We start from the raw sequence: 22,724 nt of genomic DNA on the forward strand, positions 1-22,724 counted from the left end.
CTATGGTTTCAATCAGGTTGTCTAGCCTGGGCATTGGGTAGGCATCAGGAGTGGTTACACGGTTTAATCTCCTGTAATCAACACAAAACCTAATGCTCCCATCAGGCTTGTCCACAAGGACTATCGGAGAGGACCAAGGACTAGAAGAGGGGACGATTATGTTCTCCCTCAGCATCTCGTCCAGCTCCTTCCGCACCTTGTCCCTATAGGGTCCCGTTACTCGGTATGGGGATACTGCCTGCGGGGGTGCATCCCCTGTGTGGATCCGATGCATCACTCCCTTCACTATCCCCGGCTTGTTGGAAAACACCTGCTGATATTTACTAAGCAGCATTTTTAGTTCTTGCTGCTGGTCTTGGGTGAGTGCAGGACTGATCTTTACCTCCTCTGGGTTGTATTTTACTTCCCCTCTACCCTCCCAGAAGGGTAATTCAGCTTCCTCACTCTCAGCTGCTTTTATAGCAAATAGAACCCTCTGTTCCCCTCTGTAGTAGGGTTTTAGGGCATTCCCATGAACCACCCTCCTTGCTTGGTTCTCCTCCTGCTCTATTAGGTAGTTCAGATCTGACATCTTGGAAATGACCCTATATGGTCCTGCCCATTTGAGCTGCAGCTTATTCTCTCTGCAGGGCCTAAGCCAAAGCACCTCCTCCCCTGGGTCAAAGTGCCTCTCTCTAGCTTTGCGGTCATACCATGTTTTCTGTTTGACCTTCTGCGCTTGCAGGTTTTCTGCTGCCAGCTCTAGATTTCTTTTTAGGTCATTCATCAAGGTGTCTATGTAAGTCACAACGTCTTGTGGGTCATCCTGGGTGATCTGCTCCCAAATTTGTTTGATCAAATCAAGGGGCCCTTTCACCCCTAAGTGTGCAGCACCCATGTCAGAGTGACCCCTTTTTGAGATCATGGGGCGATACTTTTCAGGTACCACCAGCTGACTTCTGATCCCATCTCCCCCTTTTGAGATGTTCCTCAAGGTCTCTCTATATAAAATCCCCTTTTTCTCCAGAAATCTCACTGGGGTTTCAGGTGTTAGTTGCGCGTCAGTCACCTGTTCAAAACACTTTTGGAGAGTGGCGTCTGCCTTTTGCTCCTGTCCAAATCTGCTGTCTGTGGTTAAGGTTTCCACCACAGCTTCTGAACTCCCCTCTGCTTCCGTCTCTGGCTCATCATTACCCCCCTGAACTGTCTCTGTGGTGGCTTGTGAGCGTGTAATCACTAGCACCCTTTTCACATGTTCAGCCAGGTCATTTCCCACGAGCACGGCTGCTGGCAGAGTAGATGAAATCGCTAGCCGCCAAACTCCCCTCCAGCCTTGAAAGTTGACAGGTACCTCTGCTACTGGCAGAGAGATTACCTGCCCCTCAATCCCTGCTACCTTCATGCTCTCATTTGGGATTATAAACTCCCTAGGAATAATATCTGGATGGCATAGGGTTACCTGGGAACAAGTGTCCCGCAGCCCCCTATACTGACGGTCAAGTATTCCTACGTCCACCCCTGCTGTCTCAAACAACTGAGAATCTGTTTTCACCAGCAAGCAGCGCTTTACCTCTATAAGAGGACCATTTTCCTCAGCCTGATCAGCAGAGGTAGCTGTTCCAGACTGAGTAGTCATGGCAACAGGCTCCCTCTGTGACACTGAGCCTTGCTCTTTCTGGACACAGAACACAGCTTTTGGCTTGGTCCCACTAGAATTCTGAGGCACCATTCCTTTTAGCTGCTTTAATTTCTCACACTCTGAGATTAGATGACCCTTTCCCTGACAGAAATAGCATTTTCTGGTGTATTTTGATTCTCTCTCATCTTGTTTTGGTTTTCCCTCCAAAATCTGAGGTCTTTGTTTCATGTCTGAGGGCTTCCCTTCACCATGGGCCCCTCCCCCTTGCTGGCTTTTCCCTGGTCCCTGAGAGTACTTGCTGTAGGTTTCTTTGGGTTTACCTACAGATTTCCCCTCACCCAAGGGCTTTCTTATTTGGGAGATAAAATCTGCGATCTCTGCGGCTGCTGCCACAGATTTCGGTTTCCTTTCCCTCACCTGGAATTTCAATTCCCCCTGCAGGACTGAATAGAACTGTTCCAGGGCTATCAAGTCTTTAAGCTGCTCATAGGTCTCTATTCCCTCCTGCGATAGCCATTTCTCAAGCAGCCTCACCAATTGGGCCCCCACTTGGGTAAAAGTCTGTTCTGGTTTTTTAGTGAGGGACCTGAACCTTTGTCTCAGCTGCTCTGCATTTATCCCATGTCTTGCAAACACCAGTTTTTTAAACTCTGCAAAATCTTTCATCAATTCCTCAGGCATCTCGGCATAAACCTCAGCCAGGCTACCACTGATTAAAGATCGCATGATGGTCATCTTCTCAGTTTCCCTCACTGAGAAGTCCACAAACGCTCTTTCCACTAAGGAAAAGAACACCTCAGGACAATCTCCCTTGTGGTACACAGGGAATTTCTTCAGGTCAGCCTTAGACAGTTGGCCTCCCTCAGAATCCCTATTATTATTATTGTTCTGGTTCATCAGTTCCAGTTTTCTTAATTCAAACGCCATTCTCTCTCTCTCCATTCTTTCTTCCCTCTCCATTCTCGCTCTCTCTAACCTTTCCTCCATTTCCCTCACCCTCAGTTCATGCTGTTGGGCTAGGAGTATTTTCCTGAGTTCTGGGTCCTGCTCTCCTGTGCTGTCACCCTGCACTGAGCCAAATTCATCCTCAGAACCTTGGTCAATCTGGGGGTCTTTCACTTCACTCATGTCTGCTACTTGGCTTCGAGTCAAGGGCATAACCCCCCTCAGAACAGGCTGCTTTAAAAAGTCAAGCCTCAAAATAAAACGACCACTTTTTTCCTTCTTGCCTCAGAACCAGCTCTCCTAGAGATTGCTGCTGTTCTTCAGCACTAAATTTGCAACAGTATCGAGTCAGAGCCTACCCCCCTCTGCTGGGCCTCTCAGCTGGCAAGCTAGCTCACTGTTGCTACGCAGTTTTGCCTCAGCGTTTTCCCGCCAAAATCAGGCTGCCTCAGAGCACCTTAATCTAAGTCTCCCCAGTTGGCACGTTCTTCTACTAGTGCACCTCCCCGTGAGGTACACCTAGAAGATTACCTACGCGCCTCAGACTGTCCCTGACTAGACCCCCCTTGCTCTGGGCACACTTGCCAAGGCTTTGCTGGACCGCTGGACAACTGGACCAGTCGTATCCCACACGCTGGACACCAATCAATGTGACAAACCCAGACCTACTGGGATATGTCACACAGTTACACTAAGCTGCCACCAACCATTCCCTATAATAAGTCACACAGACCAGGGATGGATTTTTAAACAATAAAAGAATAAGGTTTATTTTAAATACAAACAGGGTAAATAAAACAATCAGGTGAATAAAATAAAGTAACGTGGCTTATTCTCACCCACACAAGCATACAGTTTGGTTCACCTAGAACCTTTAACTTAAAGCACAGACCCTGAACCCATCAGTTCTGGCTAACCAACAGACCCCTGAACCTATCAGGGTGGTACTCTGACCCACAGTAGTACCCTGTCAGACACCCAGACTCCCACAACAGCTTCTTCTTCCCCAGCTGCTGCTTCGTCCCAACCCAGTGTCTCACAGTCTGTCTCAGCATCTCCTCTTCACCACACAGGCATCACATATTTATACAGTACAGCCCCTCCTCCTGATGTCCCGCCTTCCACTCCCCATAGGATGGAACTTTCCCTCCAAACCCATGACAGACAGGTAACATCAGTGCTGTTATGTAACAAGAACAAATCTATCCATTCTAAAGGAAATCACCCCCGAGTGTTCACTGGAAGGACAGATCCTGAAGCTGAGGCTCCAATACTTTGGCCATCTCATGAGAAGAGAAGACTCCTTGGAAAAGATCCTGATGCTGGGAAAGTGTGAAGGCAAGAGGAGAAGGGGACGACAGAGGATGAGATGGTTGGACAGTGTCATCGAAGCAACCAACATGAATTTGACACAACTCCGGGAGGCAATGGAGGATAGGAGGGCCTGGCGTGCTCTGGTCCATGGGGTCACGAAGAGTTGGACATGACTGAACGACTAAATGACGACAAGCTGAGTGAAAGTGTTTGAGTGTGTCAGAGAAGCCAAGAGCAAAGCCACCAGGCAGGAAGCCTCCATTATGACACCGGACTCCTACCAGGATCACCAAAAGTGAAAAAGTCAAAACATTCACATCAGATGTTATGATTAGAGATGGGGGTATTCGTATTCTTATATGAATATCCCCCACAGGTGCAGAAAACAACCAGCCATACATGATTCTGCCGCTGCCATGGGCTCCTCACTCCCGTCTTATCACTCCGGAGCTCGCGGTGGATTAGCCACTCTTTGACCTGGCAGAGAGGCTCGTCATCCCGCCTTCTGCCAGGAGTGGCTAATCCACCGCAAGCTCCAGAGCGATAGGAAGGGAGCGCAGAGCCCACAGCCATGGCGGGATGGTGAGTGGTCAGTCTGGTCCGAGGGGGGCGGACCATCATTATCTGCACCTGTGGGGGGGTATTCGTATACGAATAGCCCCAGCCCTAATTATGATGCATCCACACTCTTCAATGGTCACATCAGCAGAAGAGAATGGATAGTTCCTACGGTGATGGGAGTGAGGAAACTCCTGGAGGGCAGCTACTAGGCAGCATCAGCAGTGGAAGATGATATTGGTGGATGATCTTTCATAGACAACAGCAGTGTCAATTCAAGCTAACTTTTGTCAATACTGCGCAGAAGGTGGCAATGGTAAACCACTGTTGAATCTTTCTTTGGTTGAAACTTGAATGACAACCGAATTGAACAATAACGTTGGAAGACAACATTCACAGATTGGAAAGCACTCAACCATTTATTCAGGAAGGGTAAAGGGCCAGTACAAATAGTGCTATCATTAATGAAACAACTAGATTACAGTTGAAATGACATCTACTGGCTGACGTACACAGCCAGTAGATGTCATGAAAGGAAAGGAAAGGAAAAAAAGGTGAAAGGAAAGTTCGAAGCGGCAGGACACATACAGTTGGAACATGGAACACGAGGCATATGAATCAAGGCAAACTTGAAACTGTAAAGCAATAAATGGAGCATTTAAACATTGCAGTATGTGCTATGAGTGAACTCAAGTGAACTGGAAGAAGACATTTTCAGTCAGGCAACTACAAAATGTTTTACTCTGGAAACAAGAAAAAAAAAACAGAATAATCCTAGTACTGAGGTAGTTAGGAGTTATAGTTTGTCCAAATAATAGCCAAAATCCTGTTGCTTTTTATCAAATCAAATTAGAGTACATCTATTGAATCAATGGGGATATGGTGCATCAGCTCCTCTATAAAGTCTATTGATTCAAATAGGCCTAATCTACTTACTTTACTTTAACAATTTACTTTAACACATAAAAGAATAGGTCCATTTAAATCAATGTAACTTATGGACTCACAACATCCCATTGATTCATTGGGCTTACTCTAACATGATTTACTACACTAAGTAGCAGGATTTTGGTTAATATCAATGAGATTTCTAAGAAAACCTATGAACATAACCATCATCTGCTCCAATTACAGCGGCTGGAGAAGAAATTGAAAGCTTTTATGTAAGCCTCCAGGAGGAAATGACAATGCACCAAAACAAGACATGCTTATAGTTATATGTAACTCCAACAACTGAAAGACTGAGACTCAGAAGCACAGTGATGAAGGAACTAGAAAGCATCCTTAAGTGCTGGAATGAAAGGTCAAGACAATCCATACTGTGGTATTCTCAATTTATTTCACTGATCAGGTAGTACTTCTGTTAAAGTACTCCCTTTCTTTGATGATAATCATTTTCAAGGTACTCAGTTGCAGGTTCAGGTCACACACATGAACACACACACACACATATTAGGATTGTGCTGTTTGGGGGTCTAGGGGTCTTGGGAATACATGTCTGAATTCATATAAAAACTTAGAAGAGTCTGAGTATTTTTCTTTTGAATAAGCCCTCCTTAGTATGTAACCCTAACTAATACATCAATACATGCTGGCATCACTACTGTCTTAGCATCATATGATCCAGGATGCCTGCCTTCTCCCTTCTCCAAATTAGATGTGGGAGCTTGCACCACAGATAACCTCCTAGGATGGGCCTCCCCACAACCTCAGCTCTGTCTGGCCTAAAAGAGGAGAACATCTGCAGAAGTGACATTTTTGTGCGAGCAGAGCAAATGAACATTCTACAAGGCAATTCTAAAAATAGGGGCAGCCCAAACCAAAAAAAAAAAAAAACTTTGAAACTTCTGCTCACTACCCTTCACACTTGTCAAACAACAGTTGCTTTGTGTTTAGGTAAGAAATGGTTAACTGATGAAAAAGGGAGCCAGCTTCTGGGATTTTCCCTTGCTTAGAGCCACTTTGTGAATGGTCGTGAGCACAAGAGCATAGCCACCTTGACTGCTAACATTGATGTTGCCCACATCCAGGCTGCCCTTTGCTATGTTAAGTTTGGCATATTTTTTCCAGCTGGCAATGGAGATATGTTATTGTGCAGCAACATTGAGCCATTTCCTGGCATTCTGAAGCATGGATACAGAAGCACAACATCCCAAATATGTTTTTATTAATTGGTAGACCTGCTTTTAAACATTTGTTGGACAAAAAAAAGAGCAGGATCTCGCTTCTTGGGAGCCAAACTGAAGATCCAGGCTGATAGACTGTGAGCTATCTGGACACATTTGTTATGTTCTAGTGCTCTTTGTGTAAAGACAATTTAGAAGAATTTCTGTTGTCACAATGAATGAATATGCATCAGACTGCATGCCAACAATGTTTCTTATTCATATGAAAAAACATTTCCCCCTTTATTTGTTAAATGTATATAAAATATATGGAATGTACAGTATTCATTTAAAATTAACAATCTAGTTGTTAATTGTCATTACATGTCCTTTTCTTTCATTGTTCATTTAACTCTGGCTGATTTCGGATGGTGATAGGTAGAGGTTCCACTGTCTCCACAGACTGAATCTGCCCACTCATCAGTTTCTAACACATATTGGGATATCAGTGAGTTACACATGGACAAACAGGTTCCTCTGCCTTGCTAATCTATTATGAACCCTTGGAGGACTGCCTTAATCTTCCCATATTCTGAAAATGCAACCTGGCAGGATCTTCTCCAAATATTACTGGATGCTTTGCAAATGTTGTTGCTGTGGCCTTCTTGTTTACGCACTAATGTCAGCTAGGAGTCCTCACAGTCAGGGACATAACTGAACCACAGACTTAAAACTAATAATAGTTACTCTCTTAGTCCAGGGCCCCCTGTGGATTTGTAACAGAGAATGTTAGACATGCTCATCAAATGATAATTCCTAGGATTATTTGGCGGAAGCCATTAGATTAAAATAGTCTGAAACAAAAATGGTTTACATTTGTTCTTAATCCTTCTCTTTATAAAGACAAGGTAATAATAATCCCATTATGAGTAGAACTGAAACTCTGAGATCATCATTTTGCACAGGAATACTTAAAGCCCACTTAAATCAATGGGCTTTAGTATGCCTGAAGGTGCTGAAGAGGAGCCCGATTCTACTAATAGGGGGTTCTTCTGCATGTTTTGACAAGCATGCAATCAAGAGTGAAAAACAAAGTGATGTTCTACTTCTTCAAATCAGCTGGCTGACTTTGTTTCTTTTTCTGTCTTAATGAAAGCTCATTGGCTAATCAGTTGAAAGAAAAGCAGCTGCTTGGAGAGCGTAAAATCCTGAAAATGATCACCAGGCTCATCCAGAATAAATGGGAGCTATACTATGGAAGTGATGCAAACAAGAACCTAAACATACATGAATATCATTAAGATACAGTGTTCCATTTCCAAGTGAGGCTTAAAATACCATTATTTACTATTATTATATCATTTTGAATAACTTTCCAGATAAAATCACATAGGTTATGGCAAAGTTTATTTGAAACTTCTCACTGCTCTGTAAAGTAACAGCCAACAATATAAGGCAGAGGTCTCAAACTCAATTTACCTGGGGGCCGCTGGAGGCAGAGGCTGGGTGAGGCTGGGCCGCATCAGATTTTCCGCCAAGTGGAGCAAGAGCCCGAGGAAGCTGCCAAGGAGTTTCCTTAGCCCGTCTGGGGCTCTGGGGAGGAGGAGGAGGGGCGCACGAGCCCTCGTTGCCGGCCACGACCCCGTCCGGCTCCTTCACTACCACCAGCAGCAGCAGCAGCAGGACAAAGAAGCGGAGAAGGGAGGGAGCGCTGACGACCGCCTAGCCAGGGGAGAGGGCACGACATAATTTTTAAAACAAAAAACCCTCACAGAATTCACCTTGCCTGGTACCTACAAAATTAAACAGAACGGGGCGGGGGGCCCCACAGGTGCACGTGCGCATGCACACACACAAACACACACACACGGAGGTCCAGCAACCTTCCTCTGAGGGCCACCTCAAAAAAAGGCACACTCAACAGCAGCTACCCCCACCATGACAGAGGAGCAAACTTTGCGAGCTGAGCTCAGGCAGCCTCCAGAGCCGAGGCGGCTGAAGCAGGATGAGGAGGAGGAGGAGGAGGAGGAAGCACCGCTGGGTGCTGAGGCGGCCACTGGCCAGGCTGGTGGTGGGGGTGCCGAGAGAGAAAGAGAGCCAGAGAGCTGCTTCCCTGGAAGAGGCAGTGGCAGTGGCAGCTGCTGTTGGCGGCTTGGAGGCGCTCTTCAAGGATGGGCCGGCAGTGAGCTCCGCTCTCAGGCATCGCTCGATCGTGGCTCGGGCACTTGGGGAAAAGGGCCAGCAGCACACCTCACTTGCTGGCTCTCCCCCAAGAGAGCTTCTCTTGCACCCTCCATCCAGAACTGTAGCCTGCCAGCCGGCAGACAGTCGGGCTGGATGGCAGGCTGCAGTTCCAGATGGAGGGTGGAAGAAGGCGTGGGCACTTCGGGGGGGGCAGGCAAGGCGGGGGCCACAAACTATCATCTGGTGGCCACAAATGGCCCACGGGCCACATGTTTGAGACCCCTGATATAAGATATCTATAGTACACACTGGCCAAAATGCTGCTTCCTAAGTTAGGCTTGTACAAGGGTGATTATGCCACCAGCAAGGGGAGATTTTAGGTAATTAAAATATTCTACTTCTGTCCCACAGCTTGTCTGATTGATATATAGTCAGTTATATTGTGAGCGAGTTGTGAGAGCCATGGGACAGAAGTAGGAACTCTTTAATTATTGAGATTTCCACCCTGCCGGTGGTATCATCACCCTGATGCAGGTGTAACTTATACAACAGGTTTTGGGACTATGTGTACCATGATGTGTAAAGATAATGTCAAGGCAGCCTTCCACAATTTTATGCTCTGTAGATATGCTGGAGTATGTAATGTTTGAAATGACAAAACTTCTAGTACCACTTGATTGGAACAGGCTGGCTAACGAAGTCTGTTTAAGCCTCAACCACCACAATTTTCTTAAACTTGCACTAAGTGAACTTAGTCTTCTGACTCCATGAAAATGCTGATGCATTGAGGGTTGTGGGCAATCTAGGTTGAGGAGGAATAATCAATGTATACAACTAAGACCTTTAACACACACAGGCTGAAATCTTATTGTGAAGCTCTGCATGCTCAGCAGTGAAAGAGCATAAGTGGCAAACTGCTGCTCCCTAAAGGTGATTTCAGGGTGCACACAACTTTTATACAAAGCAATGAAGTTGCACCCATCCTGAAATCCCCAAAGGAAGTCTTTATTCAGTGGCAATTTGCTGCTGCTGGCATCATCAATGTTATACATGGACAGCTATGCAACAGGATTTCAGCCAATAGCTATAAACATTCAGAGCAAGTCCCATTAAGAGTGAGAGGAAATATATAGAAATACAGTGTGTGAGCCCTTTTGAGGAGAAAAACATATCCCTAATTCTCTCACTGGATTCACACCAATCCTTGTGTCTCAGTTTGGACTGTAGACACAGTTTCCCTCTTAGTTGCTGTGGTGCTTGTAATCCTAATTGTGGATCATATACTGAGACCCAAGGATATTGAGACCTTAAGTATGTTGCACACAAGGAGGCTAATGTTCAGGGAGCAAAACAAAGACTAGTAATCTGGAAGTGCAGACGAGTGGTGTGGCAACCTCATTCCACAACAAATTCCTCATGCTGAGGGAAGGCACCTAGTTTGGGAGTATTATACCAGCCAACAGTACCAGATTAGCCCTCTGTGTCTCCAAATTGGTAGATACCTAGAATGTTAGATGTATGGCCCAGCAAGAACTGCTTGCGGTTTCATGTTTTTTGACTGCCTCCAAAGCTGGCCCTGTCATTTGGATTGTCTCAATGACTATCTGACTGACCTACTGACATGTACATTGCCTCAGGAAGCAGAATGCTGAGTGTGGCAAATTCTCCTCTCCCTCTGGCTGCTGCTCCTGCTACAGGCGTGTGCTCTCTATTAGCCCTCTACATCTCACAGCTCCTTTGGGGGTGATGGTTTATTTGGTCACATGCTATCCACAACATCATTGCCAGAGAAAGAAAGGGTGGTGTGGCAACCACCTTAACTTAGGCCTTTAAAAAAAAACTTGTCTGGCTCAAAGAGGTCCCCTTGAACTCAAAGCAAATGAGAGGGATGTCTTTGGGAGTCACCTAAAATCAGACATGGGCAATTTTTTTTTACATCTCTTCCACATACCATCACTCTGAGAGGACCCCTTGGAGCCAGGTGTTTTTAAAAATAGCAACGAGTACTGGTAGCATGGGGGAAAGAGTGTGGAGGCACCTCCTTCCTTTCCTGGGCTGGGTAAAACGTCAGCAACAGATACAGCAAAGATGTGGGGAGAATGTCACATTCAACTAAATCAACCCCTGATCTAGTAATAGGTAATGCAAAGAAAATGTAACACTCCATGCCTTTCTTTATGCCATTTCTTTTTCTCTTGCATTATATCTGAGGCTATATTACAAATCGGGAGGTGCACTAGCCATGGCTTCTATTATTACTAAGCTCTAGACAATTTCCTGGTATCATGGGAAAAAATTCAATGAACTGTTAACAATAAGATTGCTGATGAGCCGAAACAGTTCCTTGCCGCATTCTATATTTGCCCATACCACACAATTTATGCATATATACAGTATGTGATTCCAGGAACACTTTGCTAGACAAATAGTATTTTCTTTTTATGCTATAGTCACGGGTTGCTGTTCCTTACAGATATAAAGTCAGCTATCTGTATCTGTTTGATTTTCTCCTCACAGCCATTTCTCCTTCCTTGTCCCTTGAAGCAGCTTTGGCCTTTACTGAAATGATGTTCAGGTGGCACTGCAGAAATGAGGTAGCCACCAGGTGAGATTCTTTGGAATCCACATTCAAACTGCACAGTCAGCTGTGAAGCTCACAGTAACTTTGACCCAATCAAAGTAGCATAAAATTCAAGAAATTAGGATAATTGAGGTGTGTAGCGGGTACCCCAGTCAGCACCTGCCTGTCACAATGGAACCTTGGCAGGAGAGCCAATGAGGAGGACAGAAGGCGGGAGCAGGAGAGAAGAGGGGTGTATAAAAGGAGGAGTCTGGAGGACAGAGAGTTCATTCAGTTCAGTGTGAGATTTGGTTCTGGAGGAGCTCTCTCTTCTTTGCTTCTGAGCTGTCACTTCCTTGTTTGTTCCCTCTTACCAGGCAACATAGGTTGCTTCAAGCTCCAGAATGAACCAAAGACTAGGTTGTCACCATGTCCCAGTATTTTCCTTCTTTAGGAAGGTAAGCCATTAATTAATGGCTAAATTCATTCATTCATTCATTCATTCAGAGGCCAAACCAATCCAAAATCACTTTTGCTATTTCCATAACAATTCCTGTTAAGGGTGCCTTGATTTTCAAAGAAGTGAATACTCTAGAGGTGCAGGATTACCCATGTTGAGAGTACTTGGAGTGAGATCATTGGAGACTTACTGGTCTTCTGCAATATTTGTATTTATCTAAAATACTCAGGTTGAGCATAGGTAAACACTCTAGCACCCACCCACAGTTCTCCCAGAGCTCCCATTTGGCTTGCTGGCCCTATTCATTATGTGTCTCTCCTTTAGAAACTATAGACTGCTTCCATCTATATTGGCAACTACCTGAGTTCATCCCCAAAGAAGGGACGTGGGAGAATATGGAGAAAGAGAAGACACGGATCACTCAGTCTAGAAGGAATCTTGGCTTGTTTGCTTAAAATGCTGGTAAAGAGAATCTTCACAAGCAGAAGATACTTGACTGTTCTGTCAGAGCAATTATTAGAGCTTGGATAGTTATTTTTTTTTAAAGTTAAAAAGCCTCAAGGAGCATCGAAGTTATATTTTGAAAAATGACTTTCCCTTTTTGTCAAAAGTAACTAATTAATTTTTTAAAAAAATTCTTCATGCTATAAACTAATAGTCGGAAGTGCAAAAGGCACTCTCTTCCTGTTTGCTCTGACACTCACTATGAAGCATGTGGCACAGCACAAGCCACTATATATATAAATTACATGATTTTCCTCTTCCACCGTCTAGTGAGGCTACAGCCATGTATCTATAGAGGTAACTGATATGTTACAGTTGCACTGCCAAAAGGGATGATGTTCTCTCTTACTGGCTGAAATCCTGCTCATAGTGTAACCTCAAGCGTAACTTTCCATCTGTTCCTCCCTGGTAAACAAAGCACCCTTGTTACAATTCACACATGTCGGCTTGGTGTGTTGCTTCTCTTGGCACATGCTAGCTTGGTGCATGGCCACGTGTGCCCCAAGAATTGCGCAGCCGCAGTTCCATTTACCAGAAAGGACTGGACAGAAAGTTATGCTTGAGCTTACACTGTAAACAGGATTTCAGCCAGCAAATTACAATTGCAAGGCAGTGCAAATTAACATAGCTGTGGGGAAAGGAATTAATTATTTATTTACAACAAATTATTTCCAAGGCCTGACAGTTAGAATAAACTCCAGCAGTTAGACTGGTTCCATTATTCTGCCCCTGCCCATACACAAGTCTTATAATCAAGAATCACGGGGTCCCAAAGAATCTTGAGAAGGCAATTGGTGTATGTGAATCCCATAAAACCACATTGACCTCAAAAATAGGTCCCACCTTCAAAGCCAGGTATCTTGTTCCTTAAAATACTGTTGGGGTACTGGTAGCGTTTCAGAAGCTTTTCAACCACCACTCTCATAATTACTTACAGTTAGCCATTCTGATTGATCTGGGAAGAGGTAGAATCCAATAAATCTGAAATGTTATTGGTTTCCCAGGTCTATTCAGCTGTCCCAGGGCACCAGAAATGGTAGAACTTTACTCTGGAAGAATCTAAGCAGCTGGTTTAGACCTGGTCCTACTGGCTGTAACCAATATAGACAATGGTGAGGGCTTTCTAGTACCTGTATATCTGGAGGGTCACAAGTTGTTCACCTGCATTTTAGGAATATCAAGTGTAGCACTGCATACGTCTGGACTCTAGCTGTGTGACCAAAGGGCTGTCAAGTTGTTCTCAGCTGCTTCAAAGAATGGAACTTGAACCAGTGGATTCAAATTAGAAGGAGATTTTTAAACATTAAGAAAGACTTCCTGGATCATGACAGAGTTCTTCAGCAGTGGAACAGAATACCTTGGAAGGGAGTGGATTCTCCTCCACTGGCAGTTTTTAAACACAGGATGGATGGTCATCTGTTGAGAATGCTTTCGTTATGGCTTTTCTATCTTGGCCAGGGGTTGGACTAAATGATCCTTCAGCTCTACAGCTGCATGACAAAGGGTTGTCTTCCTCTTTATACACAGAGGAGGAAGTGGGGTTGTGTGTTTTAGCCTACTTCTCCTGGCCTCATTCATATGTCTCACTGCTTTCCCAACATTCTGCTTTACAATTTAAGGTATACACCTCCAAAGTAAGAAAAAACAATTTGTGCTTATTTGTCATTTTGATTTTTAATATTTTGTTAAAAACTTTTGAGTTCTCTTCTTTCTTCATGTTTATCAGCAGTTCAGGCATCTAGCTGTATGGTGTTGGTATCTGTTCCATCTGCCTATAGTTGGAGAAGTAATGAGTATGGAACAAAGTTTGTAAATGTCTACACTCACATCTTTTGTTACTGTGGCTATTCCTCCATAACAGTGCTGTACATCATTATTGCCTAAATAAAACATACTGTACTCTGCTCAGAATCAAACTATAACAGTCTGGACCTTGGCCAACAAACTTCCCTTAACCCAAGAACATGAGTGTTCATCTTTCTCATTTATATTTCTGTATAGTGTGATTTTTTTGTGCCTCATGCATATTTCATATATTCCAAGCTCCTAGTCCAACCCGGAAATTCTTAGCACCCTATGATCATCCAAAGCCTGCTGGGGACTGAGGGACTTTTTATATTTCTGTCTAGCTATGATAAGAGTGCTTCAAAGATATACATTAATGTGGTGGTTTTCTGTTGCCTTCCATAGCTCAGTGCTGTGCCCAACTGCGATGGCTACAATCACGGCCATTGTTTTCCACCCCAAAGCTCAAGTGCCATCCTTTGCCTTTGGCTTCTGATTAGTTTTGGCATTGCAGCAGCTGAAGGTTAATTACAGTTTAGAGGCAATTTAGTTCCTCCAGGCTTCACAGGCCTCCTAGTCAAGCTCCTCCAACCAAAGCTATTAGCTTCTCCAGAGATCAGATTAACTGCTTCATGTTACTTGGCATGGCTGGGGTATATGTTGCACAGACAACCGGTGTGAGTCCAGAGGCTGATCTTCCTTCAGAATTAAATGTAAGGAATAATTAAGTAAAATAAATATTTCATATTGTTCATAGAGATAGCATAATCACTAATGATAATTTCTCAAAACAGCAAAAACAAAAGTTAGGGACTGCATTTATGATCAACTATTTCCTTTAACTGTATAATCCTAATACTTCGAGACAGCTCTTTGGCCCTTATTAACACGGGTGTTTGGGTGTACCTGATTCATTGCTATCAGCAAAAAGCTCAGGGGTTGGAAAATTTTAGTCACAACTATTTCTGTGGGCAAAACAGGTCCAAAATACAGTGTTTGAGGGGCAGGACACTGGCAAGATGGGATCTACTTCTCTCTCTGTCTCTGTCTCTGTCTCTGTCTCTCTCTCTCTCTCTCTCACACACACACACACACACACACACACGCACGCACGCACACACACACACACACACACACACACACACACAAGAAGCAGAGTACCCTTTCAAATGCTCTGCATGTTCATATATTGAATTTATAAATCATTTTAAAAGACAACTTATTTACTCACACCAATTCTGTGCACTGTTTCCAAGAGTAATAAGCTATATATGGCACCCATGAGGATTGATTCAAATGAATGTATATCTATAAAATGTATTTTAACAACCGCAATCATCCTTTACTAATCATGCTTTTGCTGTCTAGTGTTTTAGTAGCAATATATTCCTGTTTTGTATAAAACATCGCTCTTCTTTTCCCTTGATGTGAAAACTTTGTTTTTGTTTTGCAACTTTTTTATTTTTGGGGGGGGGGGGACTTCATGGTAGATATGATGTTTGTTTTATAACACACATAATTAAGTACCAGAAATGAATGAAGGGAAAATTTTTATGGTGATCTGATATTTAGAAATTAATGATGAGAGCTCTAAAGATGCCAGATTGGCTGTGTATAAAAATAATTGGATAAGTTTTATTTTTATAGAAATTATGCACAGGAAAAAATGCATACTTGATACACAATACCTATTAGCTTTCAGAATACATTTAACGCTAAAACTGTAAATGCCTTTTGTTGCTGGAAATTTAGTAGACTTTTTTGTTGCTAATTTTAAATCTTGTTAATTACCAGGTGCTGACAATGAATTTACTATTCTAAAGAATGTAGATGACTTTCGGTTTCAGTTAAGAAATGTTCCTTTCTTTAGGTGGCTCAGAGCTGATTTAGCAGAGAACTGTGCAGAAAGCTGCATGCATTTGAATCACAAGTCTTTCCCTTGTAAATAATAAACAAAGAAAGCAAAGTTATAGTATTGTCATGTCTTCTGAATTTCGTTCCCCAAGTAGCAAAAATGGCACCATCTATGAACAACAAGGTCTTGACCAGCATAAAGAAACCCAAAGATATGCCTAAATGTGAACGGCATGAGGGGGCAGATAATCATGGGAAGGGAAGGAATGGAATGGAGAAACCTCAGATAAGGAATAGCTGGTTGGAACCCTGAATAGGATTACTTTTGCCAGGAGTATTTTGCTACAAGTCCTGTTTGTAATTGCTGGATAGCTCAGTGGCTTAGGTATCTGGCTGCCACACAAAAGTCTGGGAGTTCAGTTCCCCACTGTGCTTCTATGAGGGGGGCTTGACTCAATGATCCATAGGGTCCCTTCCAGCTCTGCAGTTCAAAGGCTATTATTATTTCCCCTATAGTTTCCTTTTCACTTTCATTTCTGTCTGTTCCATGTTGTACACATTCCTTTGAGAACATCATGTTGTCTTTAACGAAAATCCATCTCCCATGGAAAAGCATCCTGGACGGCAGCTCAAACGAGACAGGTAAGGAGACGAAGTCTTGGGTTCCAAAGAACTTGATTGTGACTGAGCTTAGCTGTTATCGCTGTTTCTAGGAAACATGAATGCTTACTATTGTCCTTAACTGATAATGAAATCTGTATCTAATTTAGAGTCATGGCTCATGTTATACTGACTTGGTCATAAAGATTTCAAGAATTCTCTGATAAAGAACTCTGGTGGCCTGAAACGAGCTTTTAAGATTTCATTAACAGTGTTCAGTCAATTCATACTTTTGTTTGTATAAAGTGAAGGGAACTGTGCCAGAACATTTGCAGATTGATAGGTAAATTTCTAAACATGAAACAGGCAATTTTTTTTGCAGAAGAACTCATAAAAACTCTCCTCTCTCCCATCCCCCATCTTAAGCATTTCATTTGATAGTTGCTTTCCAAATTGCAGCCCGGGGGTGTATTCTACATGTTCTTAAATCAGTGGAGTGCTTTAACACCAGTAGTAGAGTATCTCAAGTTTTTTATTGCATAGTACCATTGACGTTTGTGCTTTGATGATGGACTGACACACAACCAAGCTATGGAATCCCACGGTAAAGCAGGCCAGTCTGAAACATGTTAATGTTTACTAACCCATGGTCTAGCTCATTCACAGGGAATTATCTTGCCTCAGAGATGGGGGGGGGGGGGGAGAGAGAGAGAGAGAGAGAGAGAAGGAAGACATGAAGCCAATAGATCTTGAATTTAAATACATTGCAGTCCATTGAGGCTGCAACTTCATTCTGAGCAACATTATTTCCACAAGAACTGCCCTGGGGCTTTAATCGAAATACTCCATATGCCTGAATACTTTCACTAAGTAGAAAGAGGTGGCTTGCTCCAGGCAGTTGGTTCTGGATGTCAGAAAAAGGCAGAAAATGGTTAGATGCTTTATTTATTTCCTCGTTATTGCATTTTTTTTTAAAAAAAAACTGCTTGGAGGGAGAAATGTGTGTAGGATTAAGTGCCTCAGGTGTGAAAATAACTTGGTCTGCACTGGGGATGATACACTTTGAATTGAGGCGAGGGATGCCATTCGCTGTTCTGATGCTGTCACTTGGGTTCAAACAGTTGTGCTGCTTAACTGCGGCTTCTATGCTTAGAAAAGAGCAAGAAAATGGCCATGTTTTTGTCAGCCAAAGGCAGGAGGTAATCAATTAATTCCATCAGAAAAACCAACAACTCTGGAAGGCAAAGGGCACAACATTTTTTAAGAAGGATAAATGTGGTGACATTTTGACTCTACTTTATAAAAAAAAAATCCCCTGACTTAACCCTCGAGGAGTCATCTTTGGCTGCAAGGGGCCAGAGGAACAGTATCTTCTTCCCATACCTCAAATACTTTGCCTGAAAGGATATCACTAGTAAGAAGTGAAAGAGGAGAAGATGGGTTCAGTTCGCATTTGAAAACTATCTTGTACATAGTTGTTGGTTGGTGTTTTTTTTTTTTTTAAGGCACAGAGGGGAAGTGTGTATTCTTAAATCTCTAGGCAAATATGGAGATTGTCATGGGCTAGAAGCACCAGAGAATCTACTTAGATGTTTATGAAGTCTCTGAAAATCCAAAAGACTTTGGAAATAACGTGGCTTTCTCTGAAGCCCTCAAACATTTCAACCAGGAAAATAAATTCTGTATAATGTCTTAATCTTTTTCTCCTTCTCTCGGTCTCCAAATTGCTGTGGCATTTCTTTCTGAATTCCTAAAAGGAAAATATTTTAAGCACAATATTTCCATCTGCAAATTCGCTACATTCCTATACCTGCCATACTGCTTAAATGGGGCTTTCTTTCAAGTAACCTTTGCATGAGATTAGACAAACATACCAAGTTCCTTCATGGTATCAGTTATTGTTTATCATAGTCTCCAACTACTTTGCCTCCCTAGAAAGAAGAAACCTTTCTGCAAGTCTACAGTTCCTCCACTGCCATGTTTTTGAGTCTGCCAGAGACACACAGAAAACCCGCTACAGAAACTAAAAGGCAAGGGAAGAGCAGATGTGTGGGTGGGTGGATATTATGCGCTGTGCACGCACAGTGTCTCCTTGCAGGCTGAACATGCCAGGATAATGGCAGAGGCTGTGCATTCTTTCTCTTCCAGCTGGAGAAGAGAAACTCCCAGTGGCCTCACATATTCCTTCCTTCTTTGCATCCAGAAAAACTTGGAACAGTTTTTCTACAAGTTGTGACAGAAGAATTTTGCTGTTAGGCCAGAAATCCCATGGTTATACAGCCACAAAAAAAAACAACCCACCTCTTCTTAAGCATTATCTTTTCACAGAAAACAAGAGGCATGCAACAGGAATGAATCTAGGTTAAAGGCACTCTGATGTTAATTGAACTTTCTTCCTTCCTTTCTTACTCTCACAGTGAACTTTTGTGGAACATCTAATGTGCAGCTTCTTTTTCTGTCTCTATGCCACACAGACCTTGAAAATAACAAATTGCAGGTAACATTGTTAACACTAATGCATGACAATGGGACACAACACAATAATATGTTAAATGCTCATTAATGAGCAGAAACACATTTAATCTATTAGTGCAATCAATTAGCAATATTTTCTAGTTACCTTTTGAAAGTTACTTTTAATTTTTTAGAGATTTGTATAGGAGTTTTATGCTAACTTCTTATTGATCCTGCCAAGATTTTACATGGAACATAATCAATGTAACAGTAACACAGTATGTTGCCTTTGGAAACACTATAATAAGTAACAGAAACAAATTACATTTTAAAAACTATGATGAATAACATGAACTATTTTTTTAAAAAATAACTTTTCCAGCTCTGGTGCTATGTGGGTCATCAGGAGTGGCTGTTACTTCTGTTCCTTGGTCGTTTAAATTCATATGAAAAGATTTAAATGAGAAACAATCCAGATTCTATTCCTTTGACATATTACCATTTAAACATCACACAAGATTTTTTCTTCCTCCCCCCTCCCCCGGTGGTTGAGGAACCAAACCAACATTTTACTCCTACCCTGTTTCCCTGAAAATAAGACCATAAGATTTTTCAGAATGCTTGCAATATAAGCCATACCCCGAAAATAAGACCCAGTTAAGTGAAACCCTGCCCTCCACCATTGTGCACCAACCAGAAGAAGATAACATGGCTGTATTTGAATAAATGTAGATTGTTGTACATGAAAAATAAAATAAAACATCCCCTGAAAATAAGCCCTAATGCATTTTTGGAGTAAAAATTAATATAAGACCCTGTCTTCTTTTTGGGAAAACACGGTAGAAAGAGAAAGCCCAGACTACTCTACCAAGAATGGTATCTTCAATCAAAATGTAATAAGGCCTACAAATCCAGCATGTAACTTCTATTAACTTAAGAAAATTACAAGAGGCATGTTTTTATGGCAAGGGACAGGTACCTAATAGCATTTGAAAGAGATAAACTGTCGGAGCCATTGGTCACGGTAGCTGAGGATTCTGGGATTGATGCAAAAGCAGCAACAATTCCACACTCTGCACTGTCATAGATGATGGGCTTCCCATCATCTATGACAGTATTCTCAGCATTCATTCTCATTCAATGATTTCTGAAGATGGTGTGAGGCAAAACTCATGTCAATGTCACTTCCCAGTTGGCTACAGAGGATTGGAACTGATGTCTGTCACCCTTAAAATATTGGCCCTATTTGGATGCAACACTAAAGTAGTGTTAGGACATATGCAGATACCCTGGGTGGGTCTTGGGGCTTGTGTGGTCCCTGTACCCTGCTACAGCCGCAAGACTTGGAGTTATCTGCTTCCTAGTTGAATGACAACATTAAATAAATCATGGGAGTGGTACCTAGTGTAAACTAGTCATGTGCATTGTCTTTAGAGAAATGTACAAAAAAATGGAATAAATCAGAGTATTTGTACAAGTACAGGGCAGAGTGAAAAGCTACCATCACACCTCCAAGCTGGAAAAACATCATAAGAGATCCTTCATATCCCATTTCGCACTTGCAGGGTTAGAAGGATGGTCAGCAATCTGAATGAGGAAAAAAGGAAGCTGAAAGCAGCAGAAGCCCAAAGGAGAAGAGGAGGGTCTGCTGAACCACTTGACAAAGCCCAAGATCTCCCCTGGGCACTCCAACCGAGCACTGAGGTGCTAGGGAGGGCTCAGGCTGAGGTGAATAGGCAGTATATAGTATATCCTTTTGAACTATTCTACCAGCCAGCAGGAACTGTAGTGTCAAAATCATGCGTCAAACTGCTGTTTACTTAGACTTTTTGTGTTCACAATATTCTATTTGTTCCCTCAGTAAGCTTGGTTTACTAAACTTTACTAGGTTATTACTATGCTAATTGGACTAAGTGTATGCAACTGTGGAGAGATGATTGTTGTACAGGTTCTGAGTGGAGATGTCACACAATTAGGGCACTGTGCAGGCCCCCCACCTCAGCCTAGCCTCACCCCCTCCAATCTGTGGTACAGTAATTCTTTTTAATGGAGAACCGGAAATGGATCTGTATGGAAAATATTTGGGTACAGAGCCTTTCACACACATCTAGTTTAAACTATTCATCAATGTAGGATCAATCCCGTTGTTCAATGTCTTGTCTGACTTCAATAAATCATAGCTTTAACTAACCAAAGTATTACTTTCTTAGGGTGTTATGCTAAAGTGCACTTTGTTTCACATCAGAAAGCAGATTATTCTAATCACTTATTCACAGGTGTGAGAAGAGTTGAGAGTGTGAGAGTCCGAATCTTACCTAGGATTACTCAATAAAGCATTAAACGATGGTTTAAGGTCATATCTGAACTGTGTCATTGCATGCTTGAATAAGAGATGCCACAGGTCTTGTCACAGAGTCCCATTTCTCGTTCTCAGTGGGCCTGGGGCCACTGCAGGCCATACCAAGCCTAAAAATGGCTGCTAAAAAAAGCCACCAAAAAAAACTAGAGGTCCCCAGGTAGGCACTTCTGCTTTCTGTTTTGAAATTTGGGGTTGAACACTGCTACTCCTGGAAACTCCCAGGAACAGAGGTAGGCAATTTATGGGGCCAGCAATTTGAGATGCTCTCAGGAAACATTGCATATTTGAAAGGCTTCCTGCAGAAACTCTGCTAATCAATTTTACGATGATGTGAGGATGACAGGACCTTGGAAGCCCTTGTTCATGTGCAATTGCAGACTAACCCAGGACCCAAAGCACTGGAGACACAAACACAGACACTGACAGACACCATAAAGGGGACCTGGAGTCCTCAAAGCCCACCAGAGGGTCCCCACTCTGCTCAGGTAACTGGGACCCCAAGAGAGGCCCTGGTAGGGATATCTAACTTGATTTTAGTGGCATATCCCCTAGGGGAAAGAGCAGCAACTGTCAATCCCTGGCGGATGACAGACATAAAAAATGCTGTCCCACCACCAATGCCCAGGTCCAAGAGGGAGCCAGAAAGACAGAAAGCTGTCTGAGGAACAGGAACCAGAAACCACAGGGCCAGAGCTCGCTCGCTCGCTCTCTCGCTCTCTCTCTCTCTCTCTCTCTCTCTCTCTCTCTCTCTCTCTCTCTCTCTCTCTCGTGTGTGTGTGTGTGTGTGTGTGTGTGTGTGTGTGTGTGTGTGTGTGTGTGTGTGTGTGTGTGTGTGTGTGTGTGTGTGTGTGTGTGTGTGTGTGTGTGTGTAACTTACCAAAAGAGCAGGCCGAGGGAACCACATGGAGTCAGAGAAGGTGCCTGGAGAGATGCCAAGGAAGAGTGGGGTGGAAACTACATCCCTTTGGTAAGATGAATTCAAAATTATTGTATCCATGTAGAAGAAATCTGTGTTGATATTTTGGCAAAGGGTTGTACAATCCCACAAAAGGGGGAGGGGGGTCAGACTGAATTAATGCCTCACCTTGAGCAGAAAGGGGAGAGAGGGAGAGAGAAATCTATTGTGAATTCCCACTCTAAACTGAAAAAAGCCTCTTCAGACAACCAAGTGTTTTTCACCGTCACAGCACATATGAACGAAGGTCTGAGGCCAAGGTGCTCCTTCCTCTTCTGCACATTGTGTTTGCACTGTGCCACACTGGAGTCTGCACTTTATTTTGTCTGATTAGTACTGTCAGTTTGCCTGACAGACTATCTGAGAGCATATGGTTGCACCTGCCCTGAGTAAAGCCTACGCTTTAAAAAATGGGAACTTACTGCAAAGTCCTTTTTTACCTATTTGTTCTTGGAGAAAGACCTTGAGG

General features: G+C 43.0%; 1 long non-coding RNA gene across 1 annotated transcript; it reads left to right on the forward strand.

Annotated features, from left to right (window-relative positions):
* The first annotated feature begins 10,657 nt into the window (after positions 1-10,657).
* On the forward strand, positions 10,658-20,270 carry LOC144587614 (uncharacterized). The gene is made up of 2 exons (XR_013542775.1): positions 10,658-16,529; positions 18,423-20,270. It is a non-coding gene; the product is annotated as an uncharacterized LOC144587614 (long non-coding RNA).
* The last annotated feature ends 2,454 nt before the right edge of the window (positions 20,271-22,724 follow it).

The sequence above is a fragment of the Pogona vitticeps genome, chromosome 1 (genome assembly GCF_051106095.1).
Source record: "Pogona vitticeps strain Pit_001003342236 chromosome 1, PviZW2.1, whole genome shotgun sequence".
Taxonomy (NCBI): Eukaryota; Metazoa; Chordata; class Lepidosauria; order Squamata; family Agamidae; genus Pogona; species Pogona vitticeps.